Source organism: Phyllostomus hastatus, unplaced genomic scaffold (assembly GCF_019186645.2).
Source record: "Phyllostomus hastatus isolate PE091 unplaced genomic scaffold, TTU_PhHast_1.1 phas_contig_86, whole genome shotgun sequence".
Classification (NCBI taxonomy): domain Eukaryota; kingdom Metazoa; phylum Chordata; class Mammalia; order Chiroptera; family Phyllostomidae; genus Phyllostomus; species Phyllostomus hastatus.
Genome location: NW_025333977.1, coordinates 34417228 through 34441578, shown reverse-complemented (window position 1 = coordinate 34441578; position 24351 = coordinate 34417228). Strand labels below are relative to the sequence as shown.

At 39.3% G+C, this 24351-nt stretch overlaps 1 protein-coding gene across 7 annotated transcripts in view; it reads left to right on the top strand.

Moving 5' to 3' along the window:
* Positions 1-654: 654 nt before the first annotated feature.
* DGKG (diacylglycerol kinase gamma) overlaps positions 655-24351 on the top strand; it is a 191480-nt gene continuing 167783 nt past the window's right edge. For all 7 annotated transcript variants that reach the window (XR_006787179.1, XR_006787181.1, XR_006787180.1 and 4 more), the window contains exon 1: positions 655-925. The gene's annotated coding sequence lies outside the window, so the exon portion shown is untranslated. The remainder of the gene's footprint in view (positions 926-24351) is intronic.

Sequence of the window (24351 nt, the reverse complement as noted above, 5' to 3'; positions counted from 1 at the left end):
ATGGGCCTGTGAAGTTCTCCACCATATCTGAGGATGGGCAAATCTTTTCAGATCAAACAGCCATCAGGCCCTTGCCACCAAGGTCAGAGATGTCGGAAATGTGCCCCTGAGCAGCGAAGGATTTGGAGGCTACAGACACGCAGTTCCTGGGAATCTGAGAGAACTTCTTGATGTTTTCTTTCTTATTGGGTCGAGATACTAAGGCAGCCTGGACTTGTTTGATTTGTGGAAATGCCCAGTGGGTATTTCATTTGTCAAACAGTTGTCCTCCGTCCCCGAGTCAGAAGGCCTCTGGTGCCCTGCGGAGCCCCACTGCTGCAACCTCTAAGAACTCCTGAGCTAACTCCTCCTCCCAAACCCAAGCCCTACGAGTGAAAAGTGCCCAAACCATGCCCGCACCCAAGTTGCACCAAAGGTGCGCGGGTTCCCACTGAGCAGATCCACATTCATGTGTGTGTGCGCGTGGGTGCGCGCACGCGCGCGTTTGTGGGTGGCGTGTGTGTGTGTGTGTGTGTGTGCGCGCGCGCGCGCGCGCGCTCTCGCGGGTGTGTGGTGGGGGCGGGGTCTACGCCCGGGGGCAGGGCTCGGCCTTGAGAGTGGCAGCGGGACTTACCAAACCGCTAGGGGCAGGGCGCCGCAGTGCTGTAGTAGCCGGTAGCGGAGGAGGACTGCTTCGGAGCCGCGGATAACCGAGGAGGCAGAAGACCCCAGCGCTGCCTGAACCCAGCAGGGCCGCTCGAACTCCGTGGCGCCCTCCGTGGCTGCCATCCCCTCCCGGAGCGGGCTGCGCGGGCTGGAACACGCTCAGACGCCGGCTCCGGTCCCCTTTCTGTCTCTTGGTTCCTCTTTCCTCCCAAGTAAGGGAATAAGCTCCGAGGAAGGAGCGCTCCGGGGAACCGCGCAACCAAGTGTTGCCTGGTGAGAGGTAAGAGTGGCCGGCGCAGCGGAGGGAGGCTTGGGCTTGGGTACGTGGGCTGAAGCAACTTGGAAAAGGAGGGCAAAGAAGGAGCTGGTCCCGTGGCCAGGGGAAGGAGCTGCAACCAAGGCCACAGCGCCCGCCCTGACCGTGCCACCTGCTCCAAAGTCTCTTCAGGAGGACATCTCCCGCTGTTAGGGTGAAGGCACGGGAGCGGCTCAGGGTGGGGCACAGGCTCCCTCTTGGATTGGGAGAACCTTCCAAACCTCAAAGGTGTGCAGGCGGGAAGCGGCCTTGCTCCAGGCAGTTTGCTGAAGAGACTGGACAGGTTTCTCACCTTGGCTGCTTGGTATCCAGTTCGCCCTCCAGGGTGCACGAGGGCGGCAAGGAGTGGGGGACACTTTTCCTAAGGTTTGACCGTCTCTCAGGGTTTCAGGACTTCGGGCACTCCGCAAAGCTCCTGGGCTAGGAGAGCTTAAAGGGAAGCTGAAGAGAACACGGATACGTTCACAAATGCGAGCTAGAGAAGGAGAGAAGGGACAGGGAGAGAATGTAAAGCTGACCTGTTTAGTCTCCGAGTCACAAGACATGTGCCCGTGTGTGCGTGCGTGCGTGCGTGCGTGTGTGTGTGTGTGTCTTGAGGGGCGCACATCTAGCATCACCTGTGGGCTTAAAAACTCCACCAATCTACCTCACCCTGCGTATTCTGAGATTTCCTTGCTCTGGAAGCGTGTACTAGAATTTGGGAAGGGAGCTGTGGAGTTCGAAAAGCCCTACAGGTGATTCTGATGCGCCGCCCCCATCCCCGCCATCACTGCAGTGGAAAGCAGGGGGCCGGAACCAGGAGGCATCACCCAGATGTGCGCGATCCAGCTGCAGAACTCAAAGTGGCGGGCAAGACCCCTCCCCCCACTTCCCACCCCCGGAGGCAGATGGGTCTGCTGCAGCGCGAGAGGTTTTGTGGCTGCGCCGCAGTGGCGCGCGGGAGAACTACGAACCACGAACCCGCGGGCGAGCTAGCAGGCAGGCTCCGCGCGTTAGTCTGCTCTGACTTCATTAGCATAGGATGACCTCGCCGTCCGGAAGAGGGCCCAGGAGGGCTGTTTGTCATTCTTTCATTTTGGGTGCTTGGGGGAACGCACCTTTTGTTTGGAGGTGTGGACCAGGGGGTGTCACTGATGAAGGGCATCCGTCAAGACACAGGGCCAAGGACTGCTCTCTGGTTCCAGTCCCCGGAACGACTTCGTTATTTCGGTGCCTGAGATTCTATGTCTAAAACACAGCAGACAGAGACTTGCTGGAGCACAGGCTACACTCTTTGTCAATGAAAGACTTTAGATCTTAGGGAGCGAATGTCCTCACTGTTTGGTCACCCTCTCATTCCAGAGATATGCCCTAAAGTGCGTAGGGACCTTGCCGTTTGTGGTGCTAGTAATGGCTGTATTTGCCACAGACTCCCAATATTAACTATACTCATTAAATAAAGCAGCTTCAACTAGACTAACTTTCCTGCTATTCCCTGCTGTGCCCCCCGATCTAAGCCTTTTCTTTGTGAATCTCACTTAAAGTTTATGTACAGTGCTGTAGACGTAGGTGTTATTACAGGTATTTTTATGGGAGGGGTCTGGAGGTAGGGAACAAATAGATGAGTCTTTCTCACCTCACAATTTTATGTTAGTATTTGGTTCAGATTAACTAAGACACGGGGAGGAAATGATAACATTAGAGCATCTTGGAATCTAGACTCCCAGAGATAGCAGAATGTGCTAAGGACATCTGTTCCCTGTCCCCCACCCCAACTCGAAGAGCACCTTCAACAAGTGGCCCTGAATTCAGCCAGCCCCCACTCCCGGGGTCTGGGCTGTGCCCGTGTGTGCAGCTCTGCCAGGGGAGGAAGCCATAAAGCAGCTCTATTCTCCCCTGCTGATCTCTGGGGCAGAAGGCTACCTCCAGCTCTTCCCCTGGAAGGGAAGGAGAAAGAGAGAAGTACTGTTTTGTTGTGGTCAAACTCTTTTTTTTAAATATCTTATTGTATTACATCGTTATGATATACTCTTTTAATATAAAAGTAATTCGTATTGAATGTAGGAAATTTGGGAAGTTGAAAAGTGTGCAAAGAATCAAACAAAGCACCCACAGTTCAACCAGATGCCATATTGTCAATATATCAGCATATTTCCTTGCCATCTATTTTTATGCCATGAAATCTTACAGTCCACAGACATCCAACATTTATTGGGTACCTAAAACATGTACTTTGCAGGTATTAAGTACTTTTATATTCATTGTGTCATTAATCCTCAGAAGTCCTCCTAAGACAAGTATTATGTATTATCAACCCTACATGGTTCAGGTGACCTGCCCAAGTCACACAGCTGGTAAGTAAGTGGCAAAGCCAAGATTCAAACCCAGTCTGTCTGACTTCTGGGTGGTTGCTTGGCTTCTGTAACTGTTTCTCTGCCTTCTTATAGAAAAAGTCCTTCATGAACATTATCTTCGTAACTGCACATTATCACACTGTTAGTCATTTAAGTTGTTTCCTGTCTTTAGCAACTACAGGTAACTGTGCAGTATCCTGGGCAAAGTCTTTGTTGTACACATTTGCAAATACTTCCTTTGGATAGATTCCCAGAAGTAGAATGGCTGAGCCAAAGGACATAAATGTTTTAAGGCCCGTGGTATATATGAAAAGCTGCTTCTCAAAAAGGCTACGTCAGTTTACACCTCCATCCAGCAGAGGCAACTCGGCCACAGTCAAAGCAGGTACCCTCAGGCATCTCACATATATCAGGGCCTCACGCAACCAAGCCAGGCTACATGAGCATCTCCCTGGTCTCGTGGGAGGAGGAATCACACAGATAATGTTGCTTCATATGCACAAGTATGATTATTAAAACCATACAATATAAAGCTGTGCCTATTTTATGTGAACCTATATCAGCTGCAGAATTCTTTGGTTTGATGTCCCATATCCATTTTGAACTCTTGTGACTCTTGTGTAAAATATGTAAATGGGCCTAAGATCCCCCTTCTTCACCCAAGCAATTAGAAATTAGAACAGCCCTTGCTCCTGTGAACGGGCATCACTGTCACAGCCGTATTCAGCCAGCCCAACTGATCCGTAGCAGTTCCTTCACAGATTGGCCATGTTCACAGAGCTGTTTGTTTATAGTAAGTATCTGAATTCCACAGCCAAACCACAGTAGGAGTTGATGTCACTTCACGTGTAACAGTTCACTGCCTTCCCCCTCCTCAAATCACTCATGGTTAGTGACTGCTAATAAAAGAGTAAAAAATAAGGTTATGTACAGCATCAAAAAATGTCCTCAGGTGATGAAACTGTGGCCACAGAAGAGAAATGGAATCAGATGATACCAAAAGACGGGAAGTTTTCGAAGAAAACAAATTGGCCCCAGCTATGAGTTTTCCCTGGTTTTCCTCATAGCCACCTGTGCTACCAGCTGTGGGCTTAGTGGCCCTGGAATATAATCTGTTGTTGTAAGTGGAATAAGTATCCATTAAGCCCCCACTATGAAATCTGCTTATTCAAGACTGCTCAGGTCTTAAGATGTCCTTCAATTGCTCATCTGGGTTACACACCTCGTCTGGATTTCAGAAGTCTCTCTGCTGCACCTGTAGCACCTGTGCATACACTTACCTTCTTATGGTAAAAGGATTTATCTGCATATCCCCCACTCAACAGTGAGCTCCCGGAAGGTAGGACTTATGCACAGTAGATAATTAAATGTGATGAATGAGCACATAAGAAAATCTTCTAGGTACTATGCTAGTGCTTTATGTGCATTTCTCTTTTGATGCATCTTTATTGGCCAGTCTCAGAAATGTACCTGAAAGGTGTCTAGAGCTGTGCTATTTCCACATGGTACTATTTCCATTTTCATTTAATTCATTAAAATTAAATGAAATTTAAAATTCAGTTCTTCAGTCACATCAGTCACATTTCTAGTGCTTAAATGCCACATGTGGCTGTTGGCTATTATATTGGAGAATACACATGTGGAATATTTCCATTATTGCAAAAAGTTCAGCTGGATAGTGCTGGTCAGACTATAAGCTTGTGCAGACAGGGAGCACAAATTTTCTTTCTACTGTACTCTCTGAGACAAGCACGTGCCTGGTCAGCAGAGAAGGAGGACGAGAAATAAAAAAGAGGGATGGTGGTAGTCAATGTAGTAGTAACATTAGCTACACCGTTTATTGGGCAACTACAATGTGCCCCGCATCGTGCTATATTTTGTATATGCATTGTCTCACTCAATATTCACATCATACAGAACCTGGTGTCAACTCTATTTCACAAAGAAGGAAAGTGAGTCTCAGAAAATTCAAGTGGTCACAGAGCTAGTAGGACAGGCTGAGTTTTAACTCAGGCGTCTATGATTTCCCAAGGGAAAGAATTGTATAATTTGCAAATGTTAATGGCCTTTCAAGAGTGTAAAATCTTGCTGGGAGGCTTAAGAGGCCCTATCTTTTGATGGGTGAGGTAGGGAGAAAGGAACCCACAAATAGTGTGGCCTAACCAGACAGCCAAAACCTCCTCAGCAGAACAGACCAGCCAACTACCACCATCCCTGTTTCTACCCAGGGAGGCCTGTCATCAGCTCCAGAAATACTTGCTTGGTCAGGATCTCATAGCCAACAGCCTGGCTCACACTCGCTGGTCAGTGCCCTTTCCACTGCTCCACCCTGCCGCATAGGCCATTGGTTTCAGCATCATTACTATCATTATCACTCTGGCCCCAGTTTTCTCTAATGTCTTCATTCTTAATGAATAAAATACAAAATCTCAAGGGAGGCCTAATCAGCACTAAGTAGAGTAAGAATATTACTTTCCTTTTTCTTTATTTTATGTTTCTGTTGAAATCCTGTAAGGTTGAATTAGGAATCTATGCTAGTAATACATGTTAAGTTTAGTATTAACAACAACAATAAAAAAAAACAGTTCTCTTTTAAACTTGCTCTTGAACTGTGTATCATCTACCCCCTCCCCCACTCCATGCTTGTGCAAATGCTGCCTGGGACCCAAATACAGAATCCTTGCATTTACTCCTAATTTTAGCTTGTTCATTTCAGTCTATCTGGCCAGCTTGCCCAGATATTTCTGGCTTTGATTCTGTTAGTTACTGTCCCTTCTGGTCTGTTCCCTGTCATCCTCAAATCTGATAAGTATGACCTCTTCAACTAAGTCATCAATAAAAATGACGAACTATACCATGCTGAGGCATCCCACTATATGCTCCTGAAATACAGTCATTAACTCAATAACCAAACAACACTCTGTTAGGAAATTTATTTCACTATCACTTGGCCCATATTTATTCCTTTTTTTTTCAAAAGATTATCAGAAGAATCTTATCAAAGGTCTTAATATAGTTCATATATTCTTTATCACTGGGATTTCCCTGATCTGCCTACCCAATAACATTGTCAAAGAAGCAATTTTGTTAGTCTGACAAAAACTATTTTGATGACTTTAGTCCTAACATCTCACTACACATCTTATCCCAGAATGTTTCCTGGGATTAATATCAACCCCACAAGTTAAGAAATGTTTGTGTTATGTTTCCATTTTAAAAAATAGAACTGTATATTGCCATGAAAGTGATGGTGGTAGGGGTGGTAGTGATGATGGTAATGACAATGGTGGTAGTGATGGTGATGGTGGTGTTGGTGGTAATGAGGTTATGGTTATTAGTGGTGATGATGGTGGTTGGTGGTGATTGTGGTGATGGTGATAGCATAGTGTGATGGTTGTAGTCATGATGATGGTGGTAGTGGTGATAGTGGTGATGGTGATTGTGTGCTGGTGGTGCCCATAGATCTAGTGAGGGTGGTGGTGGTGGTTGGTGGCAATAATGGTGGTGGTTATTGGTGGTGATGGTGGTGGTGGTGGCTTCCTTACTCTATGATTCTGAACAGATTACAGAGAGCAGTCTAGTCATCTCAGTTGCCTGTTGTCTTAGCACCCTGGGATATTATTCAATTATTCCAAAAGACTTGTATTAATTTGCAGTGGACCTATGAGTCTCTAGCATCATTAAAAATGGTGGGAAGGAGTCAAGAGAGCGTCTGATCCCAGGCATCTGATTCCTGTTCAAAATGAGGAATCCTCCAACCAGAGGGGAGGTGCCCTGCCTGGGGTCACATAGCTCGGACAGAAGCCCAGGTCAGCCACTTTTCCCCAGGACGTAACTCCTTTTCATCTTTGTTTCTAAAGAAGCCAGAGGGTTTGTTTTCTTGTTTTCTGTGAAGTGTCTATTTTTGTTTCTCTTGGAATAAACCTCTGAAATCCCTGATACCTCAGTACCAATTAAAGATTCTGCCCTGATCATGATTTAAACAGAGAAAGGAAGAAAGCGTTTATTTTCCAAGTGGGAAATGGAGCCCTGTCCATTTCAGGGCAAGAGCGCAGAAAGAAACAGTTCAAGTAGGAAAGACTGTTGAAATAATTAAAATCGCAATGATAATAACTGTCCTTTACATGTGTACCACACTTAGAAAACAATGTATTCATATCCATCACCCCTCCTGATTCCAGTCATAGGTGTGAGGCCAGCAGCAAGGATGTCACCAGCCTTGTTTCACTGGTGTGATTTTACCAAAGTAATGGCTATGATCTAGAAAAGTCAACTATGGCAAGAAAAGGGATAAAAGGTAAAACTCAGTGGTCACACAGCAGCTGGCAAACCCCGGCCTTGCCTGCCCAGCTAGTCATTTGGACCCATCACTCCTTTCTGTGTGGTCTGCCCACGTAAGTTTTCTCCTCACTTAAGGCATAAACAGTATCTTCTACATAGGAACTAAGCTTTCATTTTCCCAATGGCTGATCTGGTGTGAAAGTTCCAAGAGGCCAGAGGTCAGCAAGGCCATTTTGACCCTAAAATGTTAAAATGCTTGAAATGTTTGGCCCAAATGTTTTCATTCCTGGCTGCATTTCTCCACCTCTCTGCTCTGGGACAGCAGCCTGTGGCACCTCACCAACTGCCTCGGGCCTCTGTTTGTCAGTTAGAGAAAAAGAACTAGAAAATGTTCTCTCGATCTCCCAGAAGGCCAGAGTGTTCTTTCCAGTATCTTTGAGAGTCACACAGAATGGGTGCTCTCATCCAGTCCCCCATAGTCCCCACATTAAGGTTTCATCAACAACATGTCCATGATCCCCAGAACCTAGCCAAGAACACCCATTGGTGGAAGTCGGTCTCCTTCCTTTTCTCATGCCAGGATGTCCCGCAGGCTTTGGCTGACCACAAAGTGATCTTTCCCAACAATTAAGAAGCCAGGAGTCATATTTTCCTACAGTTGAGGAAGCCCCCACTGTTCCTAATCCTTAAATCACACAAGTAATGGCAAAGGTACCCCTGAGAAGATTCACTCAATCATTTCACCAACACTAAGTCAGCAAATATACAGGGTGGGGCAAAAGTAGGCTTACAGTTTTGAGTACACAAAACACAGAATTGTTTGTATTATTATTATTAGTTAATTGTATTAATTTCCATATGAACAACTGTTTTGAGTACCCACTCTGCACTAGGCATAGGACTAGTTTCTGGGATTTGGACTAACTGGGTTTCCAGGAGCTGGGTGGAACTGTATGGAACACAGTCAGAATCAGATATCATGTAGTATTATATCTAGATGAGAGTCAGAGGAGGAAGGTATTGGACCAAAGAGGTCAGGTAATACTCCCTGAAGTAGATGAGCTTAAGCTGAAATTTAAAGGATGGATAGAAGTTAAATGAAGAAGTGAGTGTGAGTAATGCATTTCAGGTAGAGGGAACAGCATACACAAAGGCTCAGAGGCAGTCCTTGTCTACAGTTTAGCGCTATGTTGAGAAATGTTGGGAGATGAGTCTGGAAATGCGAGCAGGAGCATCTTGTCTATCAAGGTAAAGAGTGTGGTTATTTTCTTACAGACAGTGGCGGGGGTACTGAGAAATTAAGTGGGAACTGACATGGTCAGATTTTAACTTAGAGCAACTCTTCTACTGCAGTGTTGGGAGGGGAGAAGACACGAAGCAGGGAGCAAACTGAGAGGCTGTTTTGGGAATTTGAGTAACATGAAGGCTAAGGTAGTTCAGATGGAGGGAAGCATAGAATCAGGAAAGAACTGGTAATGAAGTAGGTGCAAGGATAGCGAGGGAGGCAGAGGAACTAAGGATAATTCCCAGTTCTGCCTTGCGTGCCTGGGACAGCAGTTGCCCCATCGACCACAAGAAACAGAAGCAAGAATGGGGTTAGATAATGATTCAGTTCAAGGCATGTTACATTTGAGTCATCAGTGAGAGCTCCAGATGGAGATGTGGTTGATATTTGAGCCATGTAGCTATAGACCCAGATTATGGAGTGATCAGCATAAGTAGTAGGTGAAACCACCAGAGCAGATGAAATCATGAGAGAGTCAATTTTCATTTATCTCAATCCATGTATTGCCAGTATCTGAAAGGTTCGTGTCAAGGAGTTCCATGCTTCTTTAATAAGGGGAGGAAACTACTCACAGCATTTAGAGTCTGGGCTTGGTGGGTGAGCTGTGGCAGTAGCCATTTGCTGACTCAGCTGCACAAATGTCCACTTCTGCCAGGTGAAAAGTCAGGCATGGCATTTGTTACAGAAATGCTTGTATTCCTCTTCCACATGTGAGCTTTACAAATTTGAAAATATGATCTCTTTTTTTTCTAGAACAGTGGTCCTCAACTCTGGTTAAACATTAAAATAACCCAGGGAGCTTTGCAAAAATAGCAGTTGTGATTCTCACGTGGGAAGATGCTGATTTAATTGGTCTGGGGTTGGGGTTTGGGATTGAGTAGTTTTTTAAGGGTCCCCAAGTGACACTGTGTTCAGTAGAGTTAAGAGACATTACTAAACAAGATACTTCCTCACTACTTTCTCAAATTACAGGGTTTTAATTCCATAGCTCCTCTGGCAAACCTCTTATGAGTGCATTACAATTTCTCTAAAAACCACCCTAGAGTATCAGAACCTATGTTGGGCACTGCACACCAGCCCTGGTCTTGCCTGCACATTATCACCATCTTTGCATTGTACAGATATTTCTCTCTCGTGCCAAGAGAACCTTGGGGAAAAGAATCATGGGAAACCTTATCAGACATTCTGGATACAACTATTGCCTACCACATTTCTGAGTTACATAACATATACCTGTCAAAAAGATATTAAGAATCACCTGCTATGACTTTCGTGTGAACCTTGGTTAGTTCCAAGGGTTCATTGCTGTGTCTTCTAAGTGCTCACAAAACAGCACTCAACTCAGCAGTTCTTGAATTTGCACTCATATTAGAATTGGTTGGAGACTCTCCCTCAGAGATTATGATTCAAAGGTGTAGTGTGGGGCCCCAGAACCAACATTTTAACCAGGAGTCAGGAGGCTTTGGTTCAGGTCTACCACTTTTGAGAAATATGACCTTAAAAATGGGAAATGAAGAATACACATTTAACTTATACCCATTCCTTTAATTTTTTTGAAATAACCAAAATATTGATGCATAAGATATTTTAGGATATTTATCACAGTACTGACAACCAGAAGGTGTACCATATAACCTACATGTTAGAAATTTTGACAACATTCCATGATAAAGATAGTACACAAGGGTGAATTGAGAGAAAACCCAACCAACCTATAAGTCACCAGAGTGGAAGGAAAAGTTGGCCTGAAGATGAAAAAGAAGAGACTCCTAGAAAAATTTCACTAGCATCTCTAAATTAAGGTGGCAGGGGCTGCAAAGAATGGGAGAAAACATTTGCAAATCACACATCTGAAAGAGGATTAATATTCAGAACGTATAGAGAACTAAAACTCAACAACAATCTGATTCAAAACTGGACAAGAGATTTGAAAGATATTTCTCCAAAGACACACAAATAGCCAATGATTGCATGAAAAAAATGCTCAATATCACAATTTATTAGAAAAATATAAATCAAAGCCACAATGGTATACTACTTCATAGCCATAATATAGTTATGATTTAAAAAAAATAATTGATGAAGATGTGGAGAAATTGAGCACTGTTGATGGGATTGTACATGGTGTAACTACTATAGAAAACAGTATGGAGGTTCCTCAAAAAAATTAAAACTAGAACTACTGTATGATCCAGCAATTCCGTTTCTGGATATATACCCATAAGAAATGAAAATAGAGATACAAAGAGATATTTCCACATCCATGTTTATAGCGGCATTACTCACAGTAGCCAAAAAGTGGAAGAAACCTAAGTGTCCATTGATGAATAAGTGAATAAACAAAATGTGGTATATGTACATAATAGAATATTATTTGGCCTTAAAAAGGAATAAAAATCTGACACATGCTACTACGTGGATGAACCTGGAAGATGTTATGCTAAATGGAACAAACTAATCACAAAAAGACAAATACTATATGATTCCATTTATGTGGGGTATTTAGAATAGTCAAATTTAAAACTATATTTTCAGGGATCATTTCTATAGTTAGTTACTAGAATAGTCAAATTTATAGGCAGTAAATAGAACGGTAGTTGCCAAGGGCTGGTGGGAGGGGAGAATGGGGTGTTATCATTAGTCATATAGAGTTTTAGTTTGCAAGATGAAAAAAGTTCTGTAGGTGGATGGGGTGGTGCACAACAACATGAGTGTACTTAATGCCACTGAAGTACTCTTAAAAATGGTTAAAATGGCAAATTTTATGTTATGCATTTTTACTATCATTTTTAAAAAGTAAATATGTATGTACATATATATGTTTATGTATATGTATATATACACATACATACATATATATACACACACATACATATAGGTGATAGGAAACACTTCTCAATCACATTAGTGCCTTCTCAAACATGCCTTGTCCACACACACACCACAGGACTCACTCTCAGTAAACACCTGGTGGAAGTTCATTAAAATAGTCTTTAGCAATTCTAAAGAAGGGAGACATCTAAGAATACAAAAATAATGTCTCCCTATAAAATAGACACTGTAATAAAAGAGAAAAACTTTTTAAAAATCTTCAAGTTATACTTACAGAGATTAAGACGACATGGCAAAAACTGTCAAAAGGGAGAAGTCTGAGATTAGGAAACTTTCTTCCTTTAAAATGAAAAATATCGTGTTGAATTAAAATCACATAATGGAAGCATGAACATTAGAATAATGCAGAAAACTAAAGATGAGTGTAAATTCTTACAGTACTGATATACACATAAATAAATGAAATAATAAGAGAAAAAAATGGAAGCTACAATTCAACACATTAAGTATAAAAATCAGAATTTTTCAGGGGAAGAGGAAATGGAACATGAGTTATAATTTAAAAAAACATTAATTTTTTTCTAATTTCAGTTCAAAATAGTCCATGTGTCTGAGGAAATATTAAAAGTATTTTCTAGTGAAAGTTATTAATTTAAACAAATAAAAAATCTATTAGTATACAATCATAAAAATAATGTCTTTTGAAAAGCATGTGTCAGACTTTGTAACACTGAGTGTTAAAGGAAGTTGATTTATGCTTATAGAATTTTGAGGTGATAATCATATGACTCAGAATCCTGTATTCAGTAATACGTGAGGAAAAAGGAAAGATATTCTCAGACAAGAAAGATACTCAGAATGTTGACCACTAAAATCCTTTACTGAAAAAAGTATTTACTCAATATATGCTGGTCAAAGGGAAATTAATGAACATTAAAATTTGGGAATGGAGAAGATGTGATTGATATAAAAGACATGAGGTGAACAATGAACCAGTCAAATATAGACCTAATGTTTAAATGTTGTCAATATGGTTACGAAGCAATGCAACTGTCAAGAAAACATTCTTAATGAAAAAGGTACATGAGAAATTTAAAATATTTGGGGGCTAAAAACTCAGATTACTCCAGAAGAAAACTCAAGTGCTAAATTTCTCATCTTGTACTGTAGGAAACTTTGATTATTGTTCCATTGTTCATATAGATAAATATAAGTTTAAATATATTTTAAATGAGAAAGAGAACAAATGCACATAAAACTAGAAATTATATGTTTAACTTCAAAATTAAGAGGAATATTTGGAATGTTATAGCCAATATTAAAAACTAATAAATAGCAAGGGAACAAAAAAAAAGAAAGTATAAAATAAGATGCTAGAAGTAAGGTCAAACATATTATCACATTAAGGGTGAATGATTTAATTGTTTCTATTAAAAGACAAAGAGGCGTGTTAGGTTAAAAAACTAACTTTAAATATATGTCGTTTCAAACAAAATGGGACAGAAAGAAAAAAATGGGGAAAAAAAGAAAGAGTATAGATACAAGGTCTGTCCAGAAAGTATACACCCATGTAATATGAAGATATTATATAAATATATAATATTTGTATCTTCATATTACATGAAGATATTTATATAATATCTTCATATTATATCTCTGTAATAGAGGTATTTATTGAAGAAGATACAAGAAACAGTGTACATAGGAAAATGATGCCTCAGTCCCCTTCAAAGTAAACACCTTGGGACCTCACACTGGCCATCAGCTGCCCTGTCGTGTTTTCCTGAATCTCAGCAGTGGTCTGAAATCTCTTCCTTTCAAATGTGATTTTAGTTTTGGGAAAAGCTAGAATCTGCAGGACACCAAATCTGGGCTGTATGGGGGCCGAGTCAGCTGCGTGATTTGATGTTTTGCCAAAAACCTTTGCATGAGGCATGATGAATGAGAAGAGGCTTTGTTGTGATGAAGCTGCCAATCACCAGTTACCCTTAGCTGCAGCCTTCTGAATCATCCAAATATTTTCTGTGGAGGAATGTTCAAGCTTAACACAAAATGTGAAGCAAATTCATTGCTTTACTGGCTCAGTTATTTTGAATGCGATGACCACACAGTACAGATGTTCACTCAATGATGTCTACCACCCCCACTGACTAGTACAGTGAAGTCATCATTGTTCACACCTGTGCATTCCAGTCCACGCTCCTTGGCTGCCAGGTTAATTGATGTCGCACAAACCATTCTCATTTTATTAACAATGGATGGACTTTTTCTGGACAGACTGTGTGTGAGTGTGTGTGTGTGTGTGTGTGTGTGTGTGTGTGTGTTTATAATTGCATTCATTATATTACACAATTTTTGTATTTCTATTATTTCTTGTTTGATCACTTGATAAATAAAAGCCTGAGAGTGGCATTTAAAATCTTTCACCATCATTGAGTGTTGTATGCAACATGACCTTTCCATCTATCAGCACTTGTTGAAGCATATATTCCCATGGCAGTGTGTCTTCACTGTGAACTGGGTTCTTCAGTCACAGCGAACAACCCACATTGTCCTATTTGATGATATTTTTCTTGAATTGCATTTTGTCTCATATTAATATCATGACTTCTGTTTTAGAGTTTGTTGCATCTGGCTGCTATACCTTTTCTCATTGCTTTTTCTTTTAATCTTTGCACATCATTTCATTTTAGAAATGATTATGTAAAAAATATATGGTTGGATTTTAGTTTGACCTAATTTGAAGACCTTACTTAAAATAGGTTATTTAGTTCATTTCTCTTAATTTTTATAACTGAAGTTTTTTATTTCATCATTTTTATACTGCTAATTTTTAAAAATATTTCTTTGCAGCCCTGGCTGGTGTAGCTCAGTGGATTGAGTGCGGGCTGGGAACCAAAGTGTCCCAGGTTCGATTCCCAGCCAGGGTACATTCCTGGGTTGCAGGCCATAACCCCCAGCAACCGCACATTGATGTTTCTCTCTCTCTCTCTATCTCCCTCCCTTCCCTCTCTAAAAATAAATAAATAAAATCTGAAAAAAAAGAAATCTTTAAAAAATATATTTCTTTGCTATCTCCTTTATTTTGCCATATAGGGTATGTTTTCTTAGACTTCAGTGTATCTAATCCACAGCCCACGGCTTGCATGCAGCTCAGGATGGCTATGAATGCAGACCAACACAAAATCATAAATTTACTTAAACCTTTTTTTTTGTTCATCAGCTGTTGTTAGTGTCTGTGTATTTAATATGTGGCCCAAAGACAACCCTTCCTATTCCGGTGTGGCCCAGAGATGCCAAAAGGTTGGGCACCCCTGGTAAGAGATAGATGAATGAAAACAGGAATTATGTAACTATTATTTTCTAAAATGTCAAAAATTAAATGACTCTCTCATAGTTGAAACAAGCAACTCAGAACAATTGTCATTGTCCCATCCTTTCCTACAGTCTCCAGACACCAGTTTATTCAGGCTTTTAAAAATGTAATCTGGGGTTTCAAGTTCAGGTTTGTTGTTTCACAACTTTTTGTAAAATGCATATCTTCTCCTTGAATTTTGCTTTTGCATACTGTTTTGAAACTGGGCTTACAGTACTTATCTAGACATAATTTTAAATTGGCTTTAGTACTAATTACCTGTCCTTTATGACATTGCTTCCTCCACATATGTTATTTGATTTTCTATAGAATAAACTCTGCTCATTAGTTCCACCTAATAGATCTTAATTCTGTTCCTGTGTTCTAGTTTTCTGGCTGCCCTTCCGTATCTCATTCATATCTTTGCTGACCATCTTTCATTTTCATCTCAGCCAATTCCGGCTCTCTTCTGATTTGTAGAGGCCGTGGCTTCTTGCCCTCTTCAGAGAATTCCAGTCTCCTAAAATGTCCTTTGAGGTCCAGCTGGAGGAGCTCATTTATTTTATTCTGTATGCTACTCTTTACTCCCTTATCTTGATTTTCCTTAGCTACTGTTTTGCTCTTTACTCATTCTTAAAGAAGGAAGTATTCTGTAGACTTGATGCTTGTCAAGTGACGGGTCTTGAGTCGTGTTCTCCCTGCAGGCTGAATTGATAGTGGCAGGGGGATGTGCACAGACCACATCACGTTTCTAGAATAAATTATCCCAGAGTAACTCTACTTCAGTTTTATTTTTCTCTTACTGTCAGGATAATTTCTACTTTTTGGAATGTATAAAAGTTTTATTTAAATGTGATGAAAATGTCTCAATATTTCATAAGCATTTTAGTAGATATACTTGCATACATGCTGCATAATTGTATTCTAGGTATTATGCAATGTGTGTGTGTGTTTCATACTACCTAAAACACAGAGGATGAAATTTCTTTTCCAGGGCTTACGGAACATTTACAAAAATTAATTCTGTATTAGGTTACAAATAAAACCTCAGCAAGTTCTTCAAAACAGAAATAGTAAAGATCATAGACTTAACCATTATAAATGGCCAATAAAAAATAACTAAATGGGGAACAAGTAATAAATTATTATGGTCCATTTACACAATAAAATATTACACAGCCATGGAAAACAATATTTCATAGAAGAATGTTTAATAACACCAAATAATGGTCACCATGTACTGTTAAGAGAAAAAAAATGTTTTAAATAAGTTTAACAAAATTTAAATGCATGCATCTATACATGGGAAAATTCTAGAAAGAATTTACAGCAAAATGTTAATTGTGGTTATGGTTGGTGATAAGATTATATGTGATTTTTGTTTTAGAGCCATTTTATAATATGACATGGATTTTTGACTAAGATTAGTCTTCCATTTTTTTGAAAATGGAAAATAAGATTATATTTGCTTGCTGCTAGCCCTTTGGCTTTTGTTGTTGTTCTACAAAAATCTTCAAAGATTAATAAAAGTGTTCAGTAACCTCCACTAGAAGTTCTCCTGGTCCTCTTTGTTCCCAAACAGTGTCCAAACTGTTCTTTGCTCTTCTTGCTCTGAAATTAACCAGTCCACTTCCCAAACTTCCCCTAATCTTTTTTTTTTGGCCAATAGTTTTTGTTTGTTTATTCTTCTTACTATTTTCAGACCATTTCAAGCTATTTTTCCAGATACAATTCATATACATTTGTGTTCATATACATTTGTGTATGTGTTTCCTCTCTGTATTTCTAAATGTCCTTTTCAGATATAAAACTATGGGTTAGTCCTGCAGGCACTGTTTGTGAGTGTGTGTGTGTGTGTGTGTGTGTGTGTGTGTGTTTTGTTTGAAAGGATCATTTCTTTTCCCTCTTGTCTTAGCCTTAATCTAGAGTTTCTAGCTATTTATTACAGACAGGCTTCTCGTTCTTGGCAATCATGACCTTGGAGTTGGAATGGCTTTTTTCTCCTAAAACATCTCTTTTGCTTGCTTCAGCAAACAGGGTCTTTCTGTTGGTCAGAATGAAACACAGAGGAGTTCATCCAGTAAAGCTTTATGACTCCATGTCAAGAAGGGAAATAACAACATTTGTATGATGCTCTATTTTTAGTCAAATGAGGCTTTCTGTAAATGTTCAGCCAGTACAAGTTCTCTTTCACTGCTTCAACTTCCTTTGTGCCAGAATGGTAGTGGCTAAGAATGCACCCTGTCTTTCCTCCTTGTAGCCAAGTGGCCTATAGAAAATGCTCACGGAAATATCACATATATCACATATGTTCCTTGCCCTTTTTTGCTCATGCATAAGATGTTCTAGGTGCTCTAGGTGCTTTAGGATCATAAATTCCCATTATAAACCAATTTTGGGTCCAAAGCCATGTTGCCGTGTAGACATATCAGCCCATACATACAGTTTCTCGTACTCTTTATAATCCCATAGACATGTGTGTGCTTGTATGTGTCACCAGGCACCTCCCCTCTTGTGTTTTTCTTTTTTTTTACAAGAAAATCTGCACTTTCTGATAGATTCATGAAATTATTCCACTTCTTTGACCCACCCATACTTACGAGATACAAGCCTTTCATTACTAGACATGAACTCTCCCTTTCAGCATATGATGAATTATGACCTGGGAAGCTGAGTCTAGTATTAACATTGTTTGCTTTCTTTTTAGCCCAGCATCCCAACTGTCAGCAGAAAGAATTCATGACCATTATTATCCCTAGTACTAAGTTTTTCACTGTCTTATCCAAAACTAGTGGGAGATTACTTCAGTCTAGATGATAAGGACCTTGAATGCCTGGAAAATAAATTAGACACAAATTGATAGTCAATAAGAAGCAATTGTTGGTCCTTGAGAAAGAGAATAATTGAAACTAGTAGCTTTTGTAAAGTGCTCATATGCAGAGCAGACTGAAATGGGGCAAGGAAGTTATAAAGACTGGAGGCAGCTACTGAGGCTGGGGAGGAAGCTGTTACCCCAAAACTGGAGGTCTGTCACAAGGACAGAGCTGACAGATAATATAAAACAAAACTTGGTAGGTTGGTTTCTGATTTGATATGCAGATTTTAGAGGTGGAAGGAGGTCGGAGGAACACAATACCAATTATCAAACATACTGAATCTGGAGAATGACATTTCCATTGAAAAATGAGGAAAATCTATGTTATTTCATTTTGAAAGTGGATGGAGGTGGGAGGAAGATTAAGTTTGAGAGTAGATCTATTTATATACTTAAAAGTCACACTTAGTGAACGATTGGAGAACTGTGTAAATGCATGTGATTCCATCAGCAACAGAATGTCTTGCTCACCTAGCAAAACTCAGCATGTGATTTCATGCTCTGATCAAAACAATGTCAATCAAATCAAATGATTTTTTTCCTTCTTTAGTGAGGGCTGATTTCTGTTTTCTGTTTTTGTCTAGTTCGAAGTGATTCACTCAGGGAGGTCAATCTCTCCAGTTGGACTATCATTTATTAAACACATTCAGCCACATGACTAACTCTGTGCTCGTTTGCCAACCTCTCCAGTATCCTAATCTAGCTCACGCATGCAGCTACTCCTAACACCTGCAAGCAGAAGTCGCCACAGAGCTCCGATGGCATAGTTTTCTGCCTTGTTCATTAATTGCTTCTTAGGAGTGAAAGTGAAAATTTACATCATTTCATCTTTTACAACTGGTTCTGAAAAGCCTTATTTTCCCTTCCAGCTTCTTCCTTAAACTGAGGTCTAAGATTTTTCATCCCTAAATCATGCCTTCTCTAATCTTAAACCCCTTTCTCTATCATACGAGGCACTAATGGTACATTTACCTGTGTTTGATAAAGAAGAACGAAACACAATTAACACCTATGAAACCCTCTATGCCAGGCACTACTAGGAAATCTGTATTCATTATGTCTCATTCTTCTCTGTAAGATGATATCACTATTCCGATTTTCCAGCTGAGGAAACTTGGACTCAGACAGATTAAGTAAGAATGAGTAATGTGCTTAAGACCACAAATCTAGGAAATGTCATGGATGAGATGCAAACCCAGGTGTGTTGGACTCCAGGGTTATACTCTTTCCTGATTTCTGACAGATCTGGACTTCCAAGTATAGGATAGTGCTGGTGCTTTGTTCTTCTCATCAGACACCAGTGGTACAAAGGAGCAGGGTCTTTTCACTCAGAGGCCCTGGTGTGTAGATCTCTTGACATCTCACCCCCTCCTCACCCCCTCCCCACCCATGCACACCCCTGAGTAAATAGGGCTCATGAGTTTGGAAGATTTGGGGGAAGTGAAATGGCATGCCCCTAATTGGTACTGAGGAATTCGTTAGCTATAATTTTATTGAAATAAAAAATATAAGAAATAATCTCACAACAAGAAGAAACTCTTTTAAATTATACCCAACTTAGGAGTCTTGAAGTCTTGATTTCAGTAGCTGCTCCCTTCAACACATGCATGTCAGGTACACTTAGTAAACAAGAGTCTTTTCTCACATAGAAAGAGTATTTTACACATACCAAGAGGTGGGTAAATGTACAAGCAAAATTACCTTTTGAACAATATTATTTTAACCAAACTGTACAGGAAAAGATAGGATAAATAGAAGACAGAAAAAGTCCATTATGGTATACAAAATAACAATTCTGGTGTAGAAGAACTTCAGAAGTAGGTAATTCCTTTATTTAACCATGATGTATATTTATGCATAGTTCCAAATGCTAAAATTCACATATATGCATATAATACTCATAAGGAACAAGGAGACATATGATGTGCATTGCTCATAATGTAAACCCACACAGATGATGCATTTACATGCAGCACACATAAGTGTGTGCTCCGCATAATAACTGCTCAGCTATCTATCTTCAAATCAACGTGCTACAAGGCTTGATCTCTAACCGATGCAGGTGAACTTTAAGGAGATTGACTTGCTGTGCCAGTGAAAACAGAAACAAGCAGACTAAGATGGTGAAAATGTGGAATTTAAAAAATATTTTTAAGATTCTATAAATAGTAAGTTATCTTTTTAAAAAATAATTAAAGCACTACAGACAATGGAATGGCAATTTCTAATTTCTTTGTGTTCCGTGGAGATGACTACTATGTCTGTGCACCCTTTCATCTCTCTCTGTTTGCAGTTGCATACATATGTTTGCACCATTAAAATATTACCTATAATTCTAAGTTTTTAAAAATACCAATTCCTTCTAAAAGTTCTAATAATTATACTAATTGCATAAGGGAGATTTTGTTATTCTCATTTTACAAATGAGGACACTAGGTCTCAGCCTAATTAAGACTTTTAAATTATTCTGAGATCACAGAGCTAGTGAGTACCAGAACTAAACTAAGCCATCCTTTCCATGGTTAAGATATTTATCCATTTAGTTGGATTTTCCTTTAGGTCTTTCAGTAAATTTTTATAGATTTCTCCACAAAGGTCTTATACATTTCCTGTTAGATTTATTCCAGGGTACATTTCACTTTTCATTAGAGACTTCTCTATTATGCTTTATTCTCTATTTGAATGTGGCTTGTATAAAGGAAAGCATTTCATTTTTAATCTTGATTTTACATACAGTCACTTTGCTAAAATATAATAGTTTTTGTTATTTTATTCCCTTGGTTTTTCTAGGTATACTGTCAAGTCACTTAAAAATTGTGACACTTTCATCTTCTCTGTTCTAATGTGTGCACCTCTTAGTTCTCAGTCTCAGTTGTCTAGGGCCTCTAGTAGATTGCCAAATAGTAGACATCTTAATGTGCATTCTTATTTTGTCCTTAATTTTAATGGTGATGCTTCTAATACTTGCCATTTATTCTCTAAATAAGTGTACATTTATATATTCTTGCCCAGAGTATCTTGTTGCTTTATTTTTTACAGTTTTATTTAGATATGACATACATACCACTGTATAAGTTTAAGGTTTACAGCATAATAGTTTCACTTATAGACACTGTACAATGATTACTGCAATAAGTTTAGCTGACATCTGTCATTTCGTGTAGGTACAAGAACAAGAAAAGAAAAAGAAAAAATATTTTTCCTTATGATGAGAACTCATAGGATCTACTCTCTTAACTTATCACAGTGTAAGCTCCAGTCATCACGTTGTACATTACATTCCTAGTAATGTTTTGCCACTTAAGTATGAAGTTGCTGTGGAGTTTTGGCAATAGCTGTTATGAAGTAAAGGGTGTTCCATTTACCTTCTAATGTGTTTAGAGGTGTATATGCTTTTCTGTAACATTTTGATGTGAAATTTTAGAGATTTTTTTTACTATATTGAAATGGTCATATGAATTTCTCTTTTATTCTGCTAAAAAGTATATTATATTTATAGGTTTTGTAATCTTGATCCATCCTTGCTTTCCTGGAATAAAGTCTGTGTGTTGTTCTTTTAATTCTCTACTGGATTTAGCTATTTTATGGAGTGGGTTGCTTAATTTAGTAAGGTGGTTGTTCTGTAATTTGTTTTTATTTGTGCTCTCCCTATTCATCTTCTGTAACCAGGTTATACTGACCTTGTAAAGTAAATTGTAACTTAACATCCTTTTCTGTGCTCTGAAACAACTTATGTAAGAGAAGAATTATCTGTTCCTTGACGATTTGTATAACTTTCCCATAATACTGTCTGAATGAGGGAGGTCAGGAAAGGAGACTTTTGAATATTGATTCAATTTCATCAGTTATTATCGGACTAGTCAGGCTTTTCTACTTCCTGAATCACTTTTTTAAAATTAAAGTGTAGTTGACATAGATTTTTATATTAGTTTCAGGTGTACAACAGTGATTCACCATTTATATACCTTTCAATGTGATCACAATAAGATAGTAACCATGTCACCACACAAAGTTATTGCAATATTATTGACTAAATTCCCTGTGCTGCACATTAAATATGTGTGACTTATTTATTTTATAAATGGAAGTTTGCATCTCTTATTCCCCTTCACCTTTTTCACCCACCCCTATCCCCTCCCTTTCCACAATTATTACTTTGTTCTCTGTATCTGTGAGTCTGTTTCTGTTTTATTTTGTTTGATTGCTTGTTTGCTTTAGATTCCACTCATAAGTTAAATTATGGTATTTGTCTTTCTCTGTCTGATTTTTTTCACTTAGGATAATACCCTCTAAGTTCAATCATGTTAGTGCAAATGGCAAGATTACATTATTTTTTCTTGCTGAGTAATATTTCATTATATATAATGAGAGAAAGAGGATGGGGGAGAGAGAGAGAATTGATATGCCACTTATTTAGGCATTCTTTGGTTGTTTCTTGTATGTGCCCTGACCAGGCATTGAACAAGCAACCTTGGTGTATGGGAATTACACTCTAACCAACTGAACTAGCCAGCCAGGGTTCACATTTTCTTTATCCATTTGTCTATTGATAGACACCTCATAGCTTCCATATCTTGGCTATTGCTAGTAATGCTGCAATGGATATAGGGATACATTTATCCTTTCAAATTAGTCATTTCATTTTCTTTAGATAAATATCCAGAGGTGAATAACTGGGTTGTTGAATTGCTTTTGATAATTTATATTTGCTTAAAAAATTTCATTGCATCTAGACTTTCAAATGTAGTGCTGTAAACTTAAATATCTTATTCTCTCATAATTTGATAAAATTCTTCTTGCATTTATAGTTGTGTCCCTTTTTTTCCTAATATTTGTGGTTCTCCTCCTCCTGTTCTTCTGCTCCTTCTCTTCCTCTTCTCTCTCTCTCTCCCCCAACAAGGAATTGTCTGTTTTGTTATTTTTTCAACAACAATGAGAAGAAGAGATATTGGTTTTATTTACTAACTGTTTAGTTGTTTTGTTTTGTGTGCTAGCTCATTACTTTCTGGCTTTGTATTTAGCACTGGCCTCCCCAACTTTATTCAGATTTTTTCTTTTTGCTGGCTTCTGGAGTTGGAGGCTTGGCTTATTTTTTTTTATCTTTCTTGTTTTCTAAGAAATTCATTTAAGGCTAAAAGTATCCTTTAGGCATTGCTATAAGCAAACTGCACATTTACTAGAATTATATGCAATCCTTTCATGTTTTTTTCTTTTTTAAAAAACAAGGAGTTACTTAAGAATATGTAGGGCTTTTAAATGTTCATACTGTTACAGATCAGATTTTCTGGGAAGCAGATTCTGAGATGGAAATTGCAGTGTAGGACTGCCATTAATTTTAAAGTGCTCTTGGGATCAGCACTTGCGGAAGTGAAGGGACAGAGCAGGGTTTGGCAAAGGAAGTTGGACTCAGATGGTCCTGCTGAGTTGTTCCCAGTTGGGGTGAGGGGACCAGACCTCTATACCCCTCCTTTCTGTATCATTCAGCAACTGGATGTAGGTTGCCCAGGAAGGGGACATGACCTTGAGCAAGGCAGCTCTTTGCAGCTAAGGCAACTCCTGAAAAGAGTCGACAACAGAGAGCTGTCTACCAGCAGCACTCCCAAGGAGCTGAGGGAATAAATCATTCTTTCCAGAAGGATCTGGTTAGCACAGTTCAACTACTACAAAAACATATAGTTTAACATTTTTTAGAATAATATGGGGTTTTTAAGATTTTATTTATTTATTTTTAGAGAGAGAAGGGAGGGAGAAAGAGAGAGAGAGAGAAACATCAATGTGCGGTTGCTGGGGACCATGGCCTGCAACCCAGGCATGTGCCTTGACTGGGAATCGAACCTGGAATGCTTTGGTTCACAGCCCGCGCTCAATCCACTGAGCTATGCCACCAGGTAGTTTAACATTTTAACTAACTTGTGGTTGTTGATGTTTCATCTGTATAAGACATTTTCCCCATGGATTCAAATAATTTTTTTTACTGAGTTTCATTGACTTCAGAGTATTTAATTAGATGCACATTCCAAAATGTACTTAACAGTCCTGTATTGTGAGACATTTAAATTGTTTGGGGTTTTTTTGCTATTATATACAATGCTGCTACAAATATCCTTAGAGTTCAAATCTTGTAGAAGTAGTAGTAGTAGTCACAGAGGTAGTGCTGTTGTTATTGTCCATAGTTACTTTCTTAAGATAAACTTTTAAAATTACATGGAAATGTACATTTTGAGGCTATTGATATAGAGTGCTATTTTGGCTAACTTACTTCCACACCAGAAGTGTTGGAAAATTTCTGTTTTTGTGCTTTCTAATCGATAAAGATCCTACCTTTATTTTTAACAGTTTGACAAGGTGGTAATAATACCTCACTATTGTTTTTATCCAATGATGTATGATTCAGATGAGTAGAAAAACAAATGACATTTCCCAGCCTAA